A 25,349-nucleotide genomic window follows, 5' to 3' on the forward strand; every position below is an offset into this window, starting at 1 on the left:
AATTTACATGTTCTCTTATCTCATAATTCTCATTATATACAAAGTTATCAATAAATATAAACAGAACAAATTCAGTAGAGAAATACTATTTAGGTGATATAAGGAAAAGTTAGCATGAATAATATTTTGCTAGAGACTCTTCTACTACAAATTGGTCTAAGTTACATTTACAATGTTTGACTCTAACTGTAAACTATCAAATCTCATATTTGAATACTTGGAGTGCTTTTCACAGGTAGGTGTTCCATAATTATTTCCTCTGTTCCTTCCTTGAATATATATTGTAAAAAATACATGGCTTTATATTTCTTCACTGTGATGAAGATGATAAAATACCAAACATGCCATGTGGAATACATCAAGATAATATCAACAATTTTAGTTAAAAAAAAAATTACTAAAGAAGGGTAAGGAAAGTAACCAGATTTTCCTGGGAGAAGAATTTTACATTAATTATTTTATTAAATACCCACATCACTCTAATGTTAACTAAGACTGGTAGAGTATTTTGCTATGATCTATTTCAGTATTTTTTAGTAGCTAACAATCTTATCTTGGGACCAACTGTTTGCTACATACTTTCTGTTTGCTCTTCCAGATTCCTTCTGCATCTCTTCCATCCATCCTGCCCTAGAACAGGGAGGTGATCATTTAAAGTACAAAATCTTGGAAAGGCCCTTGGCAGGATATTAGAGGATGGGAAGAGAATGATGCTGTGTATTTACTCCCTTTCCTGTGTTGCTGCACATTTTTTTATATATCTGTACTCATAACACAGCTCTGGTTGATTGGGCTTTGGGGATTTTTCCATATAGGTACTTGTGCTAGAGTCTAGGAACTATTCTTTCCCTTTCCCCTTGAAGACAAGAATATCCAGTGCTTCCTATGGTTGCTAGGCCCATTTTTTATTGGTTTCATGTATAACTATTCAGAGATAACCTCTTTAGTAAAATGTCCTGAATTACCTCATTTGAGTGTGTCATCTAGATCAAAGTTTTTAAATACAGATTAATTTATATTTGTAATTTTAGTTTTGATCCCTTATATTTACAGTTTCCAAAGCAAATTTCAGTGTATTTTATATAGTTTACCAGAGGCCCGGTGCACGAATTCATGCATGGGTGAGGTCTGGCCGGCCCACCCCGAATGGGGGTGGGGGGGCAGGGCTGGCTGAGGTGAGGGGCCATGGGCTGTTGGCCAGCCGGCCCCGCCCCCTGGTCGAACTCCCAGTTGAACTCCCAGTCAAGGGGACAATTTGCATATTAGCCTTTTATTATATAGGATATTTTACAACTCCATGTAAAGTACTTTGCATTTCTCTCAATGTTCTAGAGAACATTCCACTTTTAAAATATTGTTATTAAGAATATAGTTTCCAAACATGGTTAATAGTGCAAACAGCTTCCTTACCTTAATTCGAAGAATAGCACTTTGAAATTCTGGAATCTAACCTTTTCATAAGTTTAGCCAATTGAAGCCAGCCTAGTATGTTAAATATGACAAAAGCTGATAGTTAAATACACACAAACAAAGCAAAAAAAATTAGGATATTATATTTTCCCTTTTATGCTACTAGATTTAGAGTTTTATTTCTAATAATCAGTCTTGACTGTAACAAGGAAGAATGTAAAGAACTTTAATAGCCCTAACTGGTTTGGTGCAGCAGATAGAGCGTCGGCCTGCGGACTCAAGGGTCCCAGGTTTGATTACAGTAAAGGGCATGTACCTTGGTTGCGGGCACATCCCCAGTGGGGAGTGTGCAGGAGGCAGCTGACCGGTGTTTCTCTCTCATCGATATTTCTAACTCTCTATCCCTTTCCCTTCCTCTCTGTAAAAAATCAATAAAATACATTTTTTTTTTAAAAAAAAAAAGAACTTTGATAGATTTATCCACCTGCTTGATGAATCTTCATTTACTTAATTTGTTCGATGTAGATGTACACATTTGCTTTTCTTTAAGTTAATAATGCCCTGTGTTTGATACTTAATTGTGTGTAACTTGGCTTGCACAGACTTCTCTGTAATTATTGTTCCAAAAATTAATTTGTTTTGCTCTTTCTGTTTTCCAGAAATCCAGAGTTAGGCTGCAAATTGTACTTCAGGGTGTTCTTAGGGCAGGTCTTCTGTTTTTGACTAGACTTGTCTCAGTTTCCTATATGGCCAGCTGCTCAAGTATACAGCCATCATCCATCAACTCTACATTTCCAAACTAACAAAAGCGAATTGTTTCAGGGTTGCTGTACACTGGTAGCTGGCTGACATCCAGCTGCTCTTTGATGATATTGTATGCTAATATTCCATAGGTAAATGTCATTGAAACCAGTTAAAAACTATCCTCATGGTTTTTCCTCCCATGTGTTTTGTATCAAAGGGACATGAGACGATTTAGACCTTCGATATGGTCAGTGCTGAGAAAATGCAAGCACTGTTGTTGCTAGTCAGAAACAAGGCCTTGTAAAGAGCATAGCTTCCCAACATCCAAATGGGGATTAATAATTAAGTTCCTCTTTTCATTATCACATATGTCTATATAATATGGACATCACAGGCAGCTTTCCCAATTCCACAAATAACTCCTTTGACCTTAGAGAAGACTCAGAATATAGCTTCTCACTATTTCGGTATTTATTTTGTTTGTCATCATTGTAAAACTACAGAACAAAGATAATTAATTTATAAGTGATGGAGAGTGATGAAAGGTGTTAATGTCAAGCGTTGTTGTTTTTGTGGATACATATTTCAGCTAAGCATTTGAAATGTGTCCTTTGATTTCCTATTCTTTGTTTTTTTTTTTTATTTTACGCTTTAAAAATATATTTTTATTGATTTCAGAGGGAGGAAGGGAGAGAGAAAGAGAGAGAGAAACATCTATGAGACAGAAACATTGATTGGCTTCCTCCTGCACACCCCCCACTGAGGATTGAGCCCTCAACCCCAGCATGCGCCCTGACCAGGGATGGAACCGGGGACTTCCTGTTGCATGGGACTTCTGTCCATCTAGATTTAAGGCAGTTCTTTTTTTTTTTCTTTTTTTAAATTCTCACCCGAGGATATTTTTCCATTGATTTCTAGAGATAGTGGAAGGGAGGGGGAGGGACAGAAAGAGAAAAAGATCGATGTGAGAGAGGCATATCGATTGGTTGCCTTCCACACACGCCCCAACCAGGGCTGGGGATTGAGCCTGCAACCCAGGTATGTGATCTTGACTGGAACCGAACCCAGGACCCTTCAGTCTGCAGGCAGATGCTCTATCCACTGAGCCAAGGGCTTCAGGCAGTTCTTAATGATGGTTGTTCCGTAGTTTGGTTGTAATTTTGAGGTGGTTGTGGAAAGATGCAAGTACTGCATTTATCTAAGCCACCATCTTGACTAGAAGCAGCTATTTCCTATTTAAAAGTTATTAAATTTGAATACCACATGTGTACCTATTTCAAGCATTTATCATTACATCATTATTATGTTGACAAGACTAGCCACTGCAAGTATCTCCATTTTTCAAAAGGTTGCATTACATCACTTCGCTTTTAGGAAAGACCTGTATTAATATGCCTTTTCATTAAGCAAAATACATCTAAAAAGGATTGTCCCTTTTACAAAAGAAGACGAAATGTGAAAATAGTGTTCAGCTTTTGTTTTGTATTGAGCCATTACAGAGGCAGCACACACCGGGAGCAGTGAGAGTAGCTCCCCAAACTCCTTCCCAGGGAGCCACACTCAGGATATCCTCTCAGCATCAAGCCCAGTAGCTTTGAACTGTGTCTGTGAGCATCTGTGCTTTACCTCAATTTATTTTTTACATCCGTTAGCAAGATGTATCTTAGTGTATCAGAAAAAAGAGCTCCTAGTGGTGTTATGCTTAGTGTAAAGCTGGACGGAATTAGGTGTCTTGATCATGGCACACAAAATAAGGACATTATATGTGCATTGAATTTTGGATCTGGGAATGCTCAAAATTTTTCCATATAAGTTAATGGTAATTGCTTCTTCACTTTTTTGCCATCTGGGCTTACAACAGATTTCATAAGAACACTCCACTTTTGGATAGTGTGGGAAATTGCATTCCTTCTTCATCTTTGAGTGCACCCAGACTTTTTGCCCTACTTTTAGAGGATTTAGCCTTGGCTTTCCATTCAAAGCAGGTAGCTGAGGAAAAGAAAAGTGAAATGTATTACTATGAGTCTTTCATTGATGACATCTCCATATTCAATCTCACAGTTTTTTCCTCAGTCATGATTATGAAAGCAGGTCCTCAAATGTCTCTGCTCTTCAAGGTTAACTACATTGTCACTAACTGCTGGTGATTTGAGAAGCAATGGTAGTGATTGATGAATAAGTGGCTACGTAATGTTTTGTGTAACAGGATCCTAAATTTAATTGTACAACTAAATTTGTGGAACATGATGATGGAGGTGTCTGAGATTGGAACCATGCGCCATCAGAACACCAGTCTCCCAGAAACCTGTCTTGATAGGCCTGATGCCAGAACCATAGATGACGAAGAGCAACCAGTATAAATAGAAGAGCAGGAGAAACCAAGATGGCGGCATAGGTTAACGTGGGAGTTTGCTACCTTGAACAACCACTTCAAAAATACAACTAAAAGACGGAATGGACATCATCCAGAACCACAGGAAAGCTGGCTGAGTGGAAGTTCTACAACTAGGAGGAACCGAGAATCAGAGGAGATGCAGTGCTGAAGTAAAATACTAAGGTGCGGAGTGCGCACGGCGAGGGCTGGTGGCTGAGGGCGCGGTTGACTGTTTCAATCCGGAGGGAGCCTCAGATTCTGAGCTCCAGATCCGGGCGAGTCTCTAGGGACCCAGACTCAAACGGGAGAAGCGGGACTGTCTGGCTTCGGTCCCTCCGAGGTTTGCAGCGGTTGCTGGGACAGAGAGGCAGAGCTCCTGGGGACGGACTGAGAGCAGCCATAACTGCTCCCTCCTCTGCCCTGTTGATCCTGTGGGACCCGCCCCTCCCAAGCCCTGCACAGAGCCATTTGCCGGATAGCCTCAGGCAAAGGCTAGATTAGCACCTCCCTAGAGGACAGAAGTTCTCCCACTGCAAACACAGCTGATCCTCACAGCCAGTTGGCCTGGAGGTCAAGTAGTAATTACCTACAACAATCAAGGCTTGACTACAAGACTGCTCACAGAGACCACAAGGGGGTGCACCAAGAGTGTCTACCTCAGGTAATTGGGACACTTAACACGGAAAGCCACTCTATCGACACAGAGACACATAAAAAAATGCCAAGACAAAGAAACAGGCCACAAAGGACAGAACCGGAGGAAAGCAAGCTACTGGATATAGAATTCAAAACCACACTTTTGAGGTCTCTCAAGAGGTTTCTAGAGGCTGTCGATAAACTTGATGAGATGTGCAGGAAATCTAATGAGACCCTCGATGGTGTGATAAAGGACCAACTAGAAAGTAAGCATACACTGACTGAAATAAAGAATATTATACAGACTCCCAACAGCAGACTAGAGGAGTGCAAGAATCAAGTCAAAGATTTGAAATGCGAGGAAGCAAAAAACACCCAACCGGAAAAGCAAAATGAAAAAAGAACCTAAAAATACGAAGATAGTGTAAGGAGCCTCTGGGACAGCTACAAGTGTACCAACATCAGAATAATAGGGGTGCCAGAAGATGAGAGAGAGCAAGATATTGAAAACCTATTTGAAGAAATAATGGCAGAAAACTTCCCCTACTTGGTGAAAGAAATAGATTTACAAGTCCAGGAAGCGCAGAGAACCCCAAACAAAAGGAATCCAAAGAGGACCACACCAAGACACATCATAATTAAAATGCCAAGAGCAAAAGACAAAGAGAGAATATTAAAAGCAGCAAGAGAAAGAAACTCAGTTACCTACAAGGGAATACCCATACGACTGTCAGCTGATTTCTCAACAGAAACTTTGCAGGCCAGAAGGGAGTGGCAAGAAATATTCAAAGTGATGAATACCAAGAACCTACAACCAAGATTACTTTATCCAGCAAAGCTATCATTCAGAATTGAAGGTCAGATAAAGAGCTTCACAGATAAAGAAAAGCTAAAGGAGTTCATCACCACCAAACCAGTATTATATGAAATGCTGAAAGGTATCCTTTAAGAAGAGGAAGAAGAAGAAAAAGGTAAAGATACAAATTATGAACAACAAATACGCATCTATCAACAAGTGAATCTAAGAATCAAGTGAATAAATAACCTGATGAACAGAATGAACTGGTGATTATAATAGAATCAGGGACATAGAAAGGGAATGGACTGACTATGCTTGGGGGTGGGGAAGGGGTGTGGGAAATGCGGGAAGAGACTGGACAAAAATCGTGCAGCTATGGATGAGGACAGTGGGTGGGGAGTGAGGGCGGAGGGTGGGGTGGGAACTGGGAGGAGGGGAGTTATGGTGGAAAAAAGAGGAACAAATGTAATAATCTGAACAATAAAGATTTAATTATTAAAAAAAAAAAAAAAAAAAAAGAGCAGGGGCCAGTTCTGGGTGAGGCTGAACTCCCAACTCTCACAGACTTTACTTTTGTCATTTGCACAGTATCCTATTGAAAGACACATCATTTTAGTAAAAACAGAATGCATCTTTTTGTGATTTTGTAACGCACATCTGTAATTATTGATTTTACATTGGCAAATGCATGAAGAGGGCAATTTGACTGAAATATCTAGGAGAGATGGAAAGACTAGGAATTAATTCTTTTGTAAATGAACAGGGATGAGGGGAGAAAACCTGCCTAGGAACCACTGATAGATGCATTGGGATGGATTCTCCAATAATTTTGAAGTATAAGAGGCAGCTTAACCAATTATCTTCTAGTTCTTCAGTGCATTGGCCTGAGTACTAGTAGTTATGTGGGAAAATGGGTAGATGCATATTTTAATCACATTCATACAATGGGTCCCTGATAAGTAGTTAGGAGGGAACTTATCTACTAGACACTGTTCAGTGTGCTGCGGGGAAATGTCTTTCCTCATAGAACTTACATTCTAATACCAAATGAAATCCAATAATAATAATAGGGTTTCATGAGTCAGATTAAGGATGTTAGTCAAAATGGGATGGAAAAGCAGTTGGTAGTTAGTTGATGGGAGGTTTTAGATAGTAGTTGAGAAGATCTATAGCAGGGGTGGGGAATGTCCCGTCCACAGGCTATATAAGGCCCATGAAATCATTCAGTCTGGCCCTGCCAAGTCAACTGCAGGTGGGACTCAAAACTCAATAAATCTAGGAGCTTTTTTCATAGCAACATAAGTTTATATTAAGTGATTATATTAAGCGAATGATGTTTACAAATAGCCAAATTGCCCTTGGCAGAAAAAAGGTTCCCCATCCCTGATCTATAGGCTCAATCTAACTGCTAGGTGAACAATAGACTGTAGAAAAATGAAAGTGAAGCTAAGAACAAGTCATAAGGAAATTCAATAGTCTAAGCAAGAGATTGTCATGCCTTGGGAGGATCTGCTTCAGTTATTGGCCATACTGATGGCCAGTTTTGACAATCCTCAAAAGAGAGGTAAGCACATTACAAAACATTTATGCTTGCAGTTTTGGAAACACCTGGGGATCTGGGTGTCAGTAGAGACTAGTTCTGCCACCAAATATTAATGTTCTCTTGGGCAGGAAATGTAAACTTTCTATAGTTTAACTTCTCATTTCAACTTTCAGAGCTTGAGCTAAATTATAACAACCTCCACCTATGGCTTTCTGTGTTTCCCTGTGGAATAGCATAAAAGATGCAGAACATAAAGACTGTATGAACATCAGGCATCTAATACAACATTGGAGCATCTTATGTTAAACTCCTACTAAATTCCCCCAAAACTACAATTACACTGTAGAGTAAGATTAGGAGACTTTTTTGTTAGCTCTTTTATTTTTTTCTACATTGGATAATAAATATGTAAAATAACATTTTGTTCAAATCTATTCCTAGGATCTTTTTTGTGACTTGTGTTTGATCGTCTAAAATTATAGAATCCAAAGTCACCAAGTGAGTTAAGCATCCCATAACCATTTTAATGATTCAGGATAGAAAGGAAATATTGCAGAGTTTAAATTCTGTTTTAATATGATGATTCTTGAGAATTTTATTGACCTTGGTGGACCTTTTGGAATTTGAGTTCATTTATAATCAAAATGGGGGGAAATATTTGGAAATACTGTTTTGAAGCTTAAAATAATTATTGGACCCTGAATAACTTTCATTACATGACATTTTGATAAGGTCATTGTAAATGAGTCAGAAACACAGATTCCATTTCCTTTAAAAATACACATTGCTTCATGACAGGTTTGGACCAAATTCATTTTGGTTTTTGCTGAATCCCAAGCATTTTTCCTTCTATTTTTTTTCCTTTAAATTCTCCAATAAACTTGCTAAACCCTTAATCTAGGTGAGCTCACCTGCTTCTCTTCCCCATTGAGTTTAGCCTCGGGCTTTCTTTAATAGCATGTACCTTAGAGAAGGGAGTCTTATACTGAGAATCAGCAGAAACACAGAGTCTAATAAAAGCATGGGAATATTTTTTTTTCTTTTAAACTGGCAGAGCTCTAAGAGAATGATATTGTTCCTGAGTACTGAATCAAATCTGTCCAGTATATGAACTCTGTGATTATGAAATTTCAATTAAAGCCATAAAAAGCAAAGCTCACAGACACCTGAGCATGTCAAAGAAAAATAGGATGTTCTTTTTTTTTGATTGGAAAATACTTATCTAAGTTCAGTGGCTGGGCCCAGGTAGCTGAGTTTACGTTTGTTTCCACTCATTATAGAAACAGTTGAATTATGGTAACATTTCCCCAAGCAGCAAAGCTGTCATTCAAAGTGTGATTTTATTGGGGTGCAAATCCCTTTAGCTATTGCTTTAGTCCATTTTTAAAATGGATTTGAAGCCTGAGGGGAAAGTACAAATTAGGACGGATTTTTCTCTTTATGCAATGAACCTAGCCTGTCTTGTGTCTGCAGCCCACTGTAGTACCTGAGGGCACTCATCCACCATGAGAGTCCTCTGTTATCTCATTCTTCACAGAAGCTGGATGTAAACACGGGTACCTCTCTTCTTTCTCAAAAATCATTATGCTTATTGGATTATGTCTATGGCAATAGCATGGATTTCCTTACACATTTATAATTTAGTGATTGAAATGTGAGGTTCAGTTTTGAGGCAAAGTTGAAAGGCACTCAGAAAAGGTAACAATGCAGAAATGGAGTGACATTAGTGCTTTCCCAGACCTTCACTTTGGAGGTAGAGGGGAGAAGGAGTACCACTTTTTAAAATTTGAGAACTTGAGAGGGAGACTGTTAGATAACGATCTGAGTAAATTTGTGTATAATGGGAGGGTGACATCGATTTCCTTCTGTGTGCATTTTCTTCATTCCTAAATTCTCCTTTGTTGTCAACCAATGGTGAAAAGTTGCTGAATCACTTTCAAATCATGTCTTAGTCTGAACGCAAAGACTGCTTTTTGTTGTTAAATTTCACATACAGCAGTTCATAATTTTTTATTATGTCTGAGGGTAATAGTATGAACTGCAATTGTACCAGTTTGGAAAAAATATTTAAGTCAAACCATATCTATAGGTTCTATCCCTTTGGATAGTAAAAAGCTTTATCTCCAGTTTAATATTTTAAAATTATGCTTACATTTTTTTTGACATAGAATGTTTTTTATAGAGTCAGATTTATCCATTTTCCCCTTCAATATCTCTTCCAGTGTTCTTATCTCGGATCAAATATATTTCATCCTAGTTATCCTGTGGATTTTTTTTCTTGAAAACCCATGTTACTTATGGCTGCAGACACAAGACCTGGCCAACCACAGTTACTTAAGGCGTAGAATTTGAATTAGACTTAACAACTTACTAAGTTCCAATTGGTTCTCAGCAAGCTAAAGTAGGTAATATCTTTAAAGTTGGGTCTTCTCATCCAAGAACAGTTATGCCCTTGACTTGTTTATAATTCATTTTTTGTCTTTCAGTTAAATTTTAGCACATGCAGCATGTAGGTCTTGCTTAGAAGGATTTGATTTCTTCTTCATATCTTAACTTTTGTGCTGGGTGAATGAGACTCCACAAAATTTTTTTTAAATTGTTATTCATGACTCATTGGAAATACTTTGTGGTATGCTGATATATATTTTCTGGTCATATTTCTTAATTCAAAAATTCTAATAACTAGAGGCCCGGTGCACAAAAATGTGTGCACTCAGGGGGGAGGAGGGGGGGCCTCAGCCCGGCCTGTGCCCTCTCACAGTCTGGGACCCCTCGGGAGATAACGACCTACTGGCTTAGGCCTGCTCCCAGGTGGCAGAGGGCAGGCCCAATCCCTAGGTGCAGCCCCTGGTCGGGATCAGAGCAGGGCTGATTGGGGAGTTGAGGCACCACCCCCTGTCATGCACAGAGCAGGGCGGATCGGGAGGTTGCAATGATATCCTCAATCATGCTCAGGGTAGGACCGATTGGGGGGTTGGGGCACCGCCCCCTGTCACACTCAAGGCAGGGTTGATGGGGAGGTTGCGGTGCCAACCCCTGTCACGCACAGAGCAGAGCCAATCAGGGGGTTGGGGCGCTGCCCCATGTCACTCACAGAGCAGGGCCCATCAGGGGGGTTGGGGCTCCGTACCCTGTCATGCACAGAGCCGGGTCGATAAGGGGGTTGGGGAGCTCCCCCCTGTCACGCACAGAGCTGGGCCGATCAGGGGGTTGAGGAGCTCCCCCCTGTCACTCACAGAGTAGGGCCCATAGGGGATTTGGGGCACTGCCCCCTGTCACACACAGAGCAGGGCGGATCAGGGGTTTGGGGCACCACACCCTGTCACACTCAGGGCAGGGCCGATGGGGAGGTTATGGTTCTACACACAGAGCAGTGCCCGTGGGGGTGGGGGGGGGGGGTTGGGGCGCTGCCCTCTATCACCCACAGAGCAGGGCTGATCAGGGGGTTGGGGTGCCGCCACCTCCACACTCAGGGCAGGGCCGATGGGGAGGTTATGGCTCTACCCTGTCACACACAGAGCAGGGCCGATCAGGGGGTTGGCGTGCCGCACCCTGTCACACACAGGACCGCAGGGCGATCAGGGGGTTGGGGGGCTCCCCCTTATCAGGCACAGAGCAGGGCTGATCAGGCAGTTGGGGCACTTTCCCCTGTCACGAACAGAGCAGGGCAGATAGGGAGGTTGTGGCCCTGCCCCCTGTCACACACAAAGCCACAGGGCAATAAGGGGGTTTGGGCGCTGCCTCCTGTCACGCTGATCCCGGTGCTGGGAGGCATATTACCCTTTTACTATATAGGATAGAGGCCTGGTGCATGGGTGGGCACCGGCTGGTTTGCCTTGAAGGGTGTCCTGGATCAGGGTGGGGGTCCCCACTGGGGTGCCTGGCCAGTCTGGATGAGGGGCTGAGGGCTGTTTTCAGGCTGGTGGGTGACTGAAGTTCCGAACCGCTCCTTTTTTTCTTTTTCTTTTTTTATTCTCGGCCAGCTTTAGCTCTGAGTCTTGGCTCCAGCTCTGAGACCTTGGCTGCTGAAAGTAGGTATCTGGTTTGTTTGGGTTCTATAATCAAAACACTGTTTCAACTCCAGCTCTGAGATCCCGGCTGGCTGAAAGCAGGTTTCTGGGGTTTGGTTTAGCTTCTATATTTGTAACAATGTTTCTAACTGCAAGCTCAGAGCCCAACAGTGGCAGGCGGGGAACGTTGGCTTCCTCTGTCACTGAAGCAAGCAAGCCTCCTGTTAGCTTCAAGCTGCCTGGCTGCTGGCCGCCATCTTGGCTGGCAGTTAATTTGCATTTCGCCCTGATTAGCCAATGGGAAGGGTAGTGGAGGTACAGCTAATTACTATGTTTCTCTTTTATTAGATATGATTTTTGGTAATGATTTTAGATTTTTAAAAGAGAGGAATATTTTTTCTCACCTGCAAATAATAATGAGTTATGTCATTTTCTTCCCAAGGTATATACTTATTTATTTTATTAGTCTTATGCCTTGGTTTAAACCTACACATCATTACTGATGATGAATATCATTATTTAGTTTTTTGTGATTATGGGAAAAGTTTCCAAAGTATCAATATTTAATATAATGTTTGCTGAAGTTCTACACCCCCAATGACGAGGGTACTATATGGATAATTCTTATTAGCAAGTTTATTTTTATTCAAAATGAGATTCTGTTCAATTTTATTTATTGAAATTATTTCAGCATGTTTGGAGATGATCAAACAGTTTTTTGTTTTCTTTCTTTCTTTTTTAATTTTTATTTTTGTTAATCCTCACCCGAGGATATTTTTTTTTTCCCATTGATTTTTAGGGAGAGTGCAAAAGAGAGGGAAAGATAGAGAGAAACATTGATGTGAGAGAAACACATCAATTGGTTGCTTTCTATATGAGCCCTGACGAGGGCCAGGGCCGGGGAGGACCCTGCAACCAAGGTATGTGCCCTTGACCAGGATCGAACCCAGGACCCTTTGGTCTGCAGGCCGATGCTCTATCCACTGAGCAAAACTGGCCAGGGCTTGTTTTCTTTCTTTAATTTGAATTGCATTCACCAATTTCCAAATGTTGGTCCAGATACACATTTCTGTGTAAATGCTCCTTATTCATTAAATATTATTTTAAAATAATTTTTAATGTAAATTACATTTCCAAAAAATAAGAGCTATTTAATATTCACTAAAATATAAACTCCAAGAGGGAATGAGTTTTTCTGGTTGTGTTCATTGCTATATTCATTGCTGTATTTCCAATATTTTGAGCTTTGACTCCATGTTATCACATCACATTCAAAACATTTAAAGAAAATGTGTCTTGAAAAATATTCTATTACATGGGATATTTAAATGTCTAATTCCTTCTAATCTGATATTTACATCACACAAAACTATCTCACATTAGATACAAATTAAGGAATGTTATTGATCTTTCAGAGAGCAATTATGGATGGTCATGAGCAGATATTTTAAAAACTACCTTTAATTGTACAGTGATTGTATTGGTCAGTATAAAGTACTCTATAGCCTTCTGTTCAATAAAACTGGGTCTCATAACATAGTCATTTCATTTGGCAAATTATAATATGGTACCCTATTAATGTTGGCTGGATTTCAACCAAATGACTGTGTAGATGTAAAAGACTTAATATCCTATTAGCAATCCCATGATTCATCTAGTCCCCCAGGCTTGTTTCTAATTATAGCTTCTAATATTACATGTAATATTGGAAGTGCATATAAAAAATTTACCAAATTGAAACTGGAATGGCTGACATACATACTAGATAAAAGCTCTCTTGCAGATAACAATTTATTGTATTTTATTTTTATATACCTATGAAATTCATGTATTACGTTCAGCTTAAAAATATACACATATATTGTATAGCTGTCAGATCTACCAGTGAACAATTATGTCTGCAAGTAAAATGTGTTATTGTAGAATAAACATAAGTTGGCTTCTAAAAATACAATCTATTAGCTAAGTTTGCTTTAAAAAAAAAAGATTACTTCACATTTATATTACCTTTAAATGTTAATACTTAATTTGGAAGAGATTATCCAAGTATAACAACCAAGAAGATCGGGAAGTAAATAAAAATTGTGAAGCATCAGAAGCATAATGAATAGCATATATCAAGGTAGAAAGAACTCCAGTAATATTTGAATAATATAATTTAACATTTTGAAAATACACTAAGAATAGCCTTAAAATGAAAACAGTATTGAACAGTGTCCACATATCTAAAAAAATTCTTACTAGTAGTTTCAGATACTGGAAATAAAATTTGAGAACTATAATAAAATAAAAATTTCCTGTCCAACTATATCCTCCCACAGTCAATGGGTGGATCAGGAAAAGTTTCTGCTTCCCTTAACCCACCCACGGTCTTGCTAAATGTGAAACATATTAGGGAATATACAAAGAAGGATTAGTATATACTGCTTTTATAAGCTGAGAGAATAAAATACTCCACTTAGACAAAGACAGTGACAATATAAAATCATGCATTTTAATAAGAGACTTTGCAATTATTTTTTTTCTCTAACACCTGGAAATTAAAATGATTTATTATAAATATGTCAAATCAATTCATATCATTCTACAGTCTTGCTACTGAGACTTAGAGGAAAATACTGTTTTCTAATGAAAAGTACATATAATAATTTATAAAAAAGTATTTGCAAAATCATAGTTGCGTTGCACTCCAAAAAATCAATTTATCTTAATTATTACATATCCAATGCTGCATTCTCAGTAAAAATTATGTTAAAATATTTATATGGCTCCGAATATCAAATAGAAAGTCTTTGTATATAAAATGTAAACTTGAAATTAGAACAGTCAGAAGAAGGAAAATCTAGAAACTGTTAGTTTAAAAAAAAGACTTCTGGAAATAGCAAGCAATGTAGTTCAATTTATTTGAGGGAAATAATAAGTTGTCACTGTGTACAGATGGGTACACTAGTATGTGGGAGGGCCCACAATTTGAAAAGAAGGTAACTCATGTTTTAAATATTGTGGGTAGACTTTTAATTATGTAAATTATTACTGATGGCCAAATAGGCTGTGATCATAAATCTTGGCTAGTAGTGAAGAAGGGAGTAGGAAAATATTTAACATTTTATGCCTTTTAATGGCTGATACTTTGGAGGAGTTTATCCAAGTATAATAACCAAGAAGATAGGAAATTAAAAATAAATTGTGAAGGGTATTTTCAATTTAATATGACTGATCAAATCATATAGGTTTTATGAGACAATGAAATATGCATATAGTAAAATAAGGCTTGTGAACTGATAGATATATAATATGTGATTTTCAATACTTATTAGGGTTAAAATAGTATTCTAATTGCATAAACTTTTGAGATTATAATAAAGAGCATTATTTTCCATGGCCAAAAGTTATTGGTTAAAAATGTTTGCTCTCCAATACAATGTTCCTCATGGGATAAATTTGTCCAGAGTTCAAGTAATGCAAATTGTTTGTAACACCCACATTTTAGAAAAATGAAATTTCTGCCCCCTTATAATGATAATAATTGATTATTAAAGTCCTAGAGGCCCAGTGCACAAAAATTTGTGCACTAGGGGGAGGGGAGTGCCTCAGCCCGGCCTGTGCCCTCTCGCAGTCTGGGAACCCCTCAGGGGATGTCCACCTGCTGGCTTAGGCCTGCTCCCCAGGGTATCAGGCCTAAGCTGGCAGTCAGACATCCCTCTGGCAGCCCAGGAGCCCTCGGGGGATGTCCACATGCCAACGGGGAGCAGGCCTAAGCTGCAATCAGACATCCTTAGGGCTGCTGAGGAGGTGGGAGAGGCTCCCACCACCACCACTGGGTTGGCAGTCATCACCCTGGCTGTGGCTGAGCAGAGATCCCTCTGTGGGAGCACACTGACCACCAGGGGGCAGCTCCTGCATTGAGCGTCTGCCCCCTGGTGGTCATTGTGTGTCATAGTGACCAGTCATTGCCATTCGTTCTGCTGTTAGGGTCAATTTGCATATTACCCTTTTATTATATAGAATAGAGGCCTGGTGCACGGGTGGGGGCTGGCTGGTTTGCCCTTAACGGTGTCCCGGATCAGGGTGGAGGTCCCGCTGGGGTGCCTGGCCAGCCTGGGTGAGGGACTGATGACTGTTTTCAGGCTGGCCACACCTCAAGGTCCCAGCTTCTCCTTTTTTTCTTTTTTTTCTTTTTTTCTGGGATTTATTTATCTTCTATAATTGAAACTTTGTAGCCTTGAGTGGAGCCAAGGGCCAGCCAGGGCAGGCGAGACGCTTGGCTTCCTCCATCGCTGGGAGCAACCCAAGCCTCCTGCTCTCTCCAGCTCCGTGGCTGCTGCCATCTTTGTTGGGTTAATTTGCATACTTGCTCCTGATTGGCTTGTGGGTGTGGCTTGTGGGTGTGGCTTGAGCATAGCAGAGGGATGGTTAATTTGCATGTTTCTCTTTTATTATACAGGATGTTGGTCAAATCATTAACCAAGTGATAATAGTATCCTTACTGCCTATTGTTAAGAAGACTTTAAGTTTTAGTATTTGTTTATTGGTTTGTTTGTTTGTTGCTATATTGTAAATTCTACTTATCTTATGAAGCTTCTATAGAACCAAAAGATGCCTTGTTTATAAATAACATTACTTAATGTTTTTTAGTGATTAAATATAAAATGACTATATCAGTATACAAAACTGTTGCAGAACAACAGAAAAACTAGCCAAGGAATAAATAAAAAATATACAAAATTAAAGCAAAAAATATAATTATTAATGTAAAATACATGGAAATATAACAACCATCATTTTCTGTGGATAAAGTTTTGTTGCCAGGATAGCTACAAGAACACCTTTCAAATAGGAGTGTGATATTTTGCCTAGTACATTCCAGAAATGATAACGCCGAAGAAATTGAAATTTTGTTTGGCTATTTGTATTTCTTTCAATCTTTTAAAATACCTTCCTATATTCTTTTTATACTTCTCTATTTTTCTTTATGCTTTCTATGTTTAAGGAATATATTCAGGCATAGATAGCAGAAAACCAACCTTACTTCATACTCTTAAGATTCTTTTAACAAAGAATATGCTTGCCATATTCTAGTTTACAAACGGAGAATATGTCATATGGTATATCAAGAAAATCATGAAGACTTTCTAGAAAGACAAGTAAGTTTATAAAAATCATGAATCAAGCCATTAAAAAGTAAGATACTGATCAATTCTGCTGAATTGGAATTCCTATGTGAGGATCCTGAACACTTATTAAAAATAATAATAGTAAGTTATCTGAAGATTATAACATACAGACAGAATTGAAAATGTATACCATGACAGACTGAACCAATGTTGCTTCATTTGTAGATATATTACAAATGAAACTATAGAGCAATTATAAAGAGTTTTATTTAAATGTCTCAACTGTGAGCCAGTCTTGCCATTAGTATTCTCATTTGACACCACATCACATTGATTCCACCACTGTATTATCTGCTAACTTGTCACTTATCTAAAATGTGCCACATGGATAGTAAATGTATTCCGTTTTGGGAAAGTCAGACATATTCAGATCATTTCTTTACCCCAAGGACCAATTTCCTCAGTTTTAGATTAAACAGCATAATGTTTATAACCAAGGGGGGAAATAAAATGACAGTGACTCTTCTCTCATGGTGAAGTCCCTTATTTCCAACTTGTCTCAGATTTTCTACTTGTACAAACAGTCACATTTTTCTAAAGATCTGACATATAATATGAACTACCAGGAAAGGAGTCAGAAGTCTTTCTTATGATTTATGGCAATAGAACATATAAATTCAACTTAATAATTTGGGTGGTAAGAGAATTATCTATATATATAAAAGCCTAAGTGACTGACTGACTGAACGACTGGTCGACCAGTTGCTATGATGTACACTGACCACCAGGGGACAGATACTCAATACTCAGGGTTTGGCTCCCTCCTGTCTGGATCGGGCCTGCGGGTTTCAGGCTGAAACTGGCTATATGACATCCCCAGAGGGGTCCCGAATTGGGAGAGGGCGCAGGCCAGGCAGAGGGACCCCATCGGTACATGAATCCATGCACCGGGCCTCTAGTATTAAAATAATTTAACAGGTATTGACTTATCCATTATTATCTCTAATCCTCATAAAAACAATACTTATGGTATTATATAGACATCAATAAAACAGCAAAACCTGGATTTAAATTCTTACCAAAGCCTGAATGAATTTACTGCTTTTATCTATTTAATTTAATCTGTAACTAATACTGCTATCCTGAATGATCATAAAGTACAGAAGGCTTCACTTTGATATTAATAAATTTTAAATATATTTTTATTGATTTCAGAGAGGAACGGAGAGAGAGAGAGAATAATTGATCAGCTGCCTCATGCATGCTTCATACTGGGGATAGAGCCTGCAACCCATGCATGTACCCTGACCAGGAATTGAACTGTGACCTCCTGGTTCAATGCTCAACCACTGAGCCACACCAACTGGGTGATAATAATAATTTTTATATCAGTCTGTTTAGGCTAGGTCATGAGGTGGTAGTAATCATTATCCAAATCTAAGGAACTTAATACAACAAATGTTTACTTTTTGCTTATGGAAAGTCTACTGTGGGTCCATCCTATCTAATAAAAGAGAAACATGGTAATTAGCTGTACCTCTGCTACCCTTCCCATTGGCTAATCAGGGTGAAATGCAAATTAACTGCCAGCCAAGATGGCGGCCAGCAGCCAGGCAGCTTGAAGCGAACATGGGGCTTGCTTGCTTCAGTGACGGAGGAAGCCAACGTTCCCCGCCTGCCGCTGCCGGCCTCTGAGCTTGCAGTTTGAAACATTGTTACAAATATAGAAGCTAAACAAAACCCCAGAAACCTGCTTTCAGCCAGCTGGGATCTCAGAGCTGGAGTTGAAACAGTGTTTTGATTATAGAACCCAAACAAACCAGATACCTGCTTTCAGCAGCTGAGGCCTCAGAGCTGGAGCCAAGCCTCAGAGCTAAAGCTGGCCCAGAATAAAAAAAAAAAAAGAAAAAAAAGAGTGGTTGGGAGCTTCAGTCACCCACCAGCCTGAAAACAGCCCTCAGCCCCTCACCCAGACTGGCCAGGCACCCCAGTGGGGACCCCCACCCTGAAGGGGGTGTGACCAGCTGCACACAGCCATCAGCCCCTCACCCAGGCTGGCCAGACACCCCAGTGTGGACCCCCACCCTGATCCAGGACACCCTTCATGGCAAACCAGCCAGCCCCCACACGTGCACCAGGCCTCTATCCTATATAGTAAAAGGGTAATATGCCTCTCAGCACCGGGATCAGCATGACAGGGGGCAGTGCCCTAACCCCCTGATCGGCCCTGCTCTGTGCTTGACAGGGGGTGGTGCTGCAACCTCCCCATCGACCCTGCCTTGAGTGTGACAGGGGGCGGTGCCCCAACCCCCCTATCGGCCCTGTTCTGAGCCCGACCAGGGGCTACACCTAGGGATTGGGCCTGCCCTCTGCCACCCGGGAGCAGGCCTAAGCCAGCAGGTCGTTATCTCCCGAGGAGTCTGAGACTGTGAGAGGGCACAGGCCAGGCTGAGGGACACCCTCCTCCCCCCAGTGCACAAATTTTTGTGCACCGGGCCTCTAGTTCTATTATATGAGGCAATTGTCATTTGTATTTTCAACATCTTAGTGATAATGTCAACTCAAACTTGTAAAGCCCCCAACATTTTGTACTCACATCATCTAAAAATTATAACCTCTTTACTTGGTTTTATACAGGAAGAGCACTGGAGGGTCTCATTGAAGAAATCAAATATTCTCTTTCATAAGTGTCATGGTTCTTATAAGAATTGGACTGTAGGCAGTCAACTAGTCTGTAAAAATGAATATGGAAAAATTTATGGTTACCAGTTGTAGCAAATAAAAATACATGGGGCATACCTATACTAAAAGTTGTGTGTGTTTTTTCTAAAATTCAAATATAGGTGACAACCTATATTTTATCTGGAAACCTAAAAAAAAGCTCAATAATATAAAATGTAGATGACAGTTTTTTTGTTATCTTCTTGTATACTATAAGTGGTAAAAAAAACAAAAACACAAAAAAAACCAAAACAGTTTATTCTGCTATGATCTCTTCCCCTAATATGAATTCTTCTAATTTAGCTTTACTTAGTTTTCTTAAACCTAAAGACAATAAATTATGTTGATTTAATACATTTTCTACCATTTGGGAAATAGAGAATACAATAATGGATGAGTTTGTGGTTTTAAATGCTTGGTTTTTTTTTTCCAATAATGTGATTTCAGAAAAAAGAAACCCAAACTCAAATAAAGGAGCTATTTATATTAACAAGTGAAATAAGATAATTATTCAGGTTGCAACAATGTAATTTTTTCAAGCAGGTTTTGTCATAAAACCTGCAGTAGCCTAACAGAGAAAAAGTGCTATTCTTTTTTTTTTTTTTTAGTACTTACCACATTTTTTTAGTACTTTATAGAATTTGACTCATTAACCAATAGGACGAAGTCAAGGCTCACAGATGAATCAGATTCCAAGGGAAGTATCTGTCAGATTACTTTGCAGTGGTTGAGTTACTTTCCTTCACATAAACAAGAAGTGTTTATTCTTATCTTCTGAGAGTGAATGATTAAACACAGTAAGAATATATAGGACAGATATTTATTCCAGTTGAATACTCTGTTACTACCACATCTTAGTGAAGAAGTAATTTTCCCACACAAATCAGTACTCCACCACACCAGCACCTTCCCCGGTCCAACATGTAGACATATGATATGGATAAAAGACTTAAATGTAACTCATGAAACCATAAAAATCCTAGAAGAAATCATAGTCAGCAAAATCACAGACATTTCTTGTTGCAATATGTTTGCCGATACATCTCCTAGGGCAAGGGAAACAAAGGAGAAAAGAAACAAATGGAACTACATCAAAATACAACGCTCTGCGTAGGAAAAGAAACCACCATCCAAATGAAAAGCCATCCCACTGTATGTGAGAACCTATTTTGCAATGATACAAAGGGGTTATTTTCCAAAATATATAAAGAACAAATACAGAATAACAAAGAGAAGACACAATCCAATGAAAAAATGGCCAAAGGACCTAAATAGACACTTCTCCAAAGAGGACATACAGATGGCCAAGAAACATATTAAAAAAATGCTCAAAGTCACTAATCATCAGAGAGATGCAAATTAAAACAACAATCACCTCACACCTGCCAGAATGGCTACCATTAACAAATCAACAAATGACAAGTGTTGGTGAGGTTGTGGAGAAAAGGGAACCCAAGTACATTGCTTGTGGGAATGCAGACTGGTGCAGCCACTTCATGATCTTAAATATAAAAAGTAATAAAATAATGTTATAAAAGTAATAAAATCAGATGTGAAGCTAGTCCTATGACACAAGGAAATAATTTAATTGTTTAATATATTTTTATTGATTTCAGAGAGGAAGGGAGAGGAAGAGAGAAATAGAAACATCAATGATGAGAGAGAATCATTGATTGGCTGCCTCCTACATGTCCCACATGCATGTGCCCTGAGCAGGAATCAAACTGTGACCTCCTGGTTCATAGGTCTACACTCAACCACTGAGCCATGGTGGTCAGACACAAGGAAATAATTTATACTAGGAGAACAGTTGTCAGTGTTTGTAGAAATTTATGACTAAAATTCAGAGACTTGGCCTATTATTTGTGGCATAAAATAATAATTAAAAATGATGTTTATTTTTTTTGCATTTTTGTGATTTATGTTCTTTTGCTTTTTATTTTATTTTTTCCTAGAAAAAACAAACAAACAACCAGAGGAATTTATATGCTAGTGTCAGGCTAGCAGGGGGAAAGGTTGGAGATGTGGACAGTTATAAAGAGTGGGTTCTGAATTACATGGAACAGTCCACAGGGTCATGTCTGGGGCCTCACGAGATGACGGGTCATTTTGGCTGATGTATCTGATGCCTGTTTTCCTATTCTGCCCCTCAGACACCCAAGCACCCAAGGCCCGCAAGAGCTGGCCACACCCTAGATACCTGCCAGACAAACTCGGACTTGACAGAAAGACAACACAATGCAGCTCCTTGGCTTTGTGCACAGCTGTCACACAGCGATCTTTCTTGCCTAATGGTGGGGTCTGGGGTGAAAGTCACTATGGGACACACTTTGGCATCATGGTAAACTTTGGGCAGTCACTTATTCCTCTGCAGACGTAGTCTTCACCGCCCACTCAGGTGTCTGTCAGGACCTCCCCAGGTGGTCTGGCCAAAGAATGAGGCACATAACGCTCCTTCCGAGCCACAGTTCAACAGTGGTGTCTATTCTCTGGTCTTGCTCCTTGGGACCCTTCTGCTTTTCAGCTCCGCACTGGACACTGATTCCAAAGATGCTTGGCCATCTGTATCCACACTGAAGGTCTCTCAAGTTTCTTCCACTTTCATGCCGATCTCAAGGCAGAAAATGCAGCCAGATGCAGAGCCATGGGCAGCAAACAGGAAAGCCAGAGTGATGGCTGGGCAAGAAAGAGCCCGCAAGTAGCACAATGCAAGGCCAGAGGACATTCAAGAAGGGGAGGGGCTTACAGCAAGCTGTTGCCCCAAGTCACAGTTTAGGGGAGGCCTTAAGCTTGACGAACACAGAGAGGTCTGTTGTCTGACACCTCATGCAGCGGGGCCTACTGGGTTGTGGTTCCTCTGTGGAGAGTGGTGGGTTTCCTGCTCTGCTGTGACCTCTGTGCCTGTAACGGAGGTCAGGTTACATCTCAGTCCACAGTCCTGAGGAGCACCACGCTGGCCAGCTGGCCAGGCCATAGTCCTCAGCCCCTCTGCTGGGGGGCTCTGACTTCCACAGGAAGGCCTCAGGGAGGGACTGAGCAAGGGAAGGGGGCTGCCTTCTGCTGGGAGAGGTTCAGGGAGAAACTACTGTGGGCTGGAAGGATCTGTGGCCCAACACACGGCAGAGTCCAAAAGAATGGGATAAATAGCCTAAAAATGACAAATCTTGTTGTTAGTTTAAAAACAGATGATTCAGAAAGAATATATGCACCCCTATGTTCATAGCAGCACAATTCACCACAGCTAAGATTTGGAAACAGCCTAAGTGCCCATCAGCAGATGAGTGGATTAAAAAACTGTGGTACATCTACACAATGGAATACTACACTGCAGTAAAAAGGAAGGAACTCCTACCATTTGCAACAGCACGGATGGACCTAGAGAGCATCATGTTGAGCGAAATAAGTCAATTAGAGAAAGATACATATTGTCAGGGCCAGCCTGACAGGGTTGAGCCGGGCTGAGGCAGGGAGGTGGGAATTGAGAAAAGAAAGAAAGACAGGAAAGCGGGATCGGGAGGACCCCAGTTCTCTTGATGAACTGAAGCAAGTTTATTAGCCACACAATACTATTTATACATAACACACTGAATAGGAGGTCTATCAAGAGCAATGTATTCTTTGTTCCTCTTAATCTCTAAGCGAAGGACACAGCAGAAGGACAAGTTCTCAGTACAGTATATCTCAGTAAATAATTACAGACTTCTTGGTAAGCTATGAAAGGCTCTACAAATGTTGCTCTTATTCTACTGATAAACGCCATCCAAACAAGTCTGGGAAAACTGTGTGGGTGAGAATCCCAGCCTTGCTAGCCCCTACAGGTGCAAGGACCTTGCCAGCTTACATCTGGCCCCCAACAACATATCACATGATCTCACTCATTTGTGGAATATAATAACATAAACCGATGAACAAAAACAGATCCAGAGATAGTGAAGCATCAATCAGACCATCAAACCTCAGAGGGAAGGCAGGGGAGTGTGGGGGGAAGGGGAGAGATGAACCAAAGGGCTTGTATGCATGCATATAAGCCTAACCAATGGACACAGACAACAGGGGGGTGAGGGCATGAATGGGGGGGGGGGGGGGCGATGGGGGGATAGAACACATATGTGACACCTTAATAAAGTAAAACAAAACAAAACAGATGATTGTTACTGTTGCTTGGTTTTGTTTATTCCTTTTAAAATCACTCATTTTTAAAAGGCAAAGGGGCTGGGGAGGTTCAGCCCCTTCATTCTGATCCTTTCTGGGCACCAGGAGGCCTCGGGCCCACACCTGCTGCTCTCTCCTTGCCTGGGCTCCAGCCACCCAAGCCTGGCCATCGCGGGGACAAGACTTGCTCTGCTTCCCAGCAGCAATTCCTTCTCCCCGTCAAACCAGAACACGGAGGATGGGGAGTCCAAAGACTAAAGTGCAGAGATTTCCAGAGCGGGCAGCCTGGCACTGGGCCCTCTGAGAAGGAATGGGGCGGGTCAGCCCACAGCTGCAGCTTTGGAACTGACGCTGACCATTATGAAGGAAGCCTGCAGGGCACAGTCCCCTTTCCCTGGGGCCCTGTTGATACCTCTGTCTGAGACTGTCCACTGTCAGCAGCTTCCCAAGGAAAGAAAGTTCTGGTTGGTAATGAATAGTGACCTCAGGGGCAGGAAGGTGGCAAGAGGGGAAACAGTGCATGATCTCAAACCCGTGAACCCCAGGGTGCAAGAGCAGGGATGCATGCACAACCAAAAGGCAGAGTCTCTCTTGGGGAAGGTTTGGTGAAGCTCAGGATCCTCCCAGTGAGGCCTGCTGGGGGGAGGCGCTCACTCCTCTCGGTGTGCGAGGAGCCCTAGAGCGGGAACAGGGAGAGAGAAAGCCCAGGCTGGCAGTAGGGTGTGTAGGCCGGGGCAGCTGGAATTGGTTGATGACCTCGTATTCCGCGGGGTAAGTCTCCTCCATCTCAGACAGCAGCTGCAGCGCCTGCTCCTTCTTCTCTGTTGGGTGGTGGCCTGGCGCAGAAGGTTGGCTGCTGTGGCCAGGATTGAGGCTCCAGCCAGCTCCTGCCACCAGGTGGAAACTGACAGCAAAGGTGCCATTCAACTGAGAACCATGGTACTTCTTATGCTGCTGCTGCTGGGCCAGGCTGAGTTCGGAAGCCTAGTTCGAAAAGCCAATGAGGGTAGCACACTGCAGGGATGTGAGGATGTGGGCACAGCCATGGGTGGCCTTCAGGGCTGGATGCTTGGGCCCAAAGGCATCAGAAGGAATGCGGGAGACGACACAAGATGCCCAGGAAGCAGACGGCGGCTATGAGCACAGGAGCAGCACTGTCTGGAGATTCATGCAGACATCTTTCAGCAGGTCCGGGTGCACAGGGCCCAGTATGTCGGAGACCCCAGCTCCTGGCGGGAACACGTGCCACCATGGATGTGCAACCAGGCAGGCTCGGTGAGGGCAGCATACAGCGCTGTGATGGACAAGGCAATGGGCAGGGTGAGGCCAGGCTACCCTCCGGCTGCTTGGGCAGAGCACTACCTCCCGGGCTCCTCCGCCAACGCCCACCTAGCCCTGCGTCTCTAGGGGTGAACATGACCTGGGCTGCCGCCTTTGCTCCTGGTCGCGGATGCTCGCTGACTTCTGGGCGGCACGCAGAGTCTGCCAGTCAGCAGGCTCAGGGATGGCGCCGCTTGTCCCTGGGGCTCCTCAGCTGCCCCAGGCCAAGCATCCCAGGCCCTAAACCCACTGCCCAAAATAATTTTTATTTTATTTCAAAATTGAAAATTTATTTTCTATCCATTCAGTCTTATAACTTATACTAGAGGCCTGGTGCACAAAAATTTGTGCACTTGGGAGGGGGAGGGGGGCCCCACAGCCCCGCCTGTGCCCTCTTGCAGTCTGGGACCCCGCAGGAGATAACGACCTGCTGGCTTAGGCCTGCTCCCGGGTGGCAGAAGGCATGCCCAATCCCTAAGTGCAGCCCCTGGTCAGGCTCGGAGCAGGGCCGATTGGGGAGTTGGGG

General features: G+C 41.4%; 1 pseudogene; it reads right to left on the bottom strand.

Moving 5' to 3' along the window:
• Window positions 1-24,115: 24,115 nt before the first annotated feature.
• On the bottom strand, window positions 24,116-24,920 carry LOC139012830 (transmembrane protein 127 pseudogene; annotated as a pseudogene).
• Between the last annotated feature and the right edge of the window lie 429 nt (window positions 24,921-25,349).

Source organism: Myotis yumanensis, unplaced genomic scaffold, assembly GCF_028538775.1.
Source record: "Myotis yumanensis isolate MYYU_CA2020_CCGP unplaced genomic scaffold, mMyoYum1.0.hap1 SCAF_6, whole genome shotgun sequence".
Taxonomy (NCBI): Eukaryota; Metazoa; Chordata; class Mammalia; order Chiroptera; family Vespertilionidae; genus Myotis; species Myotis yumanensis.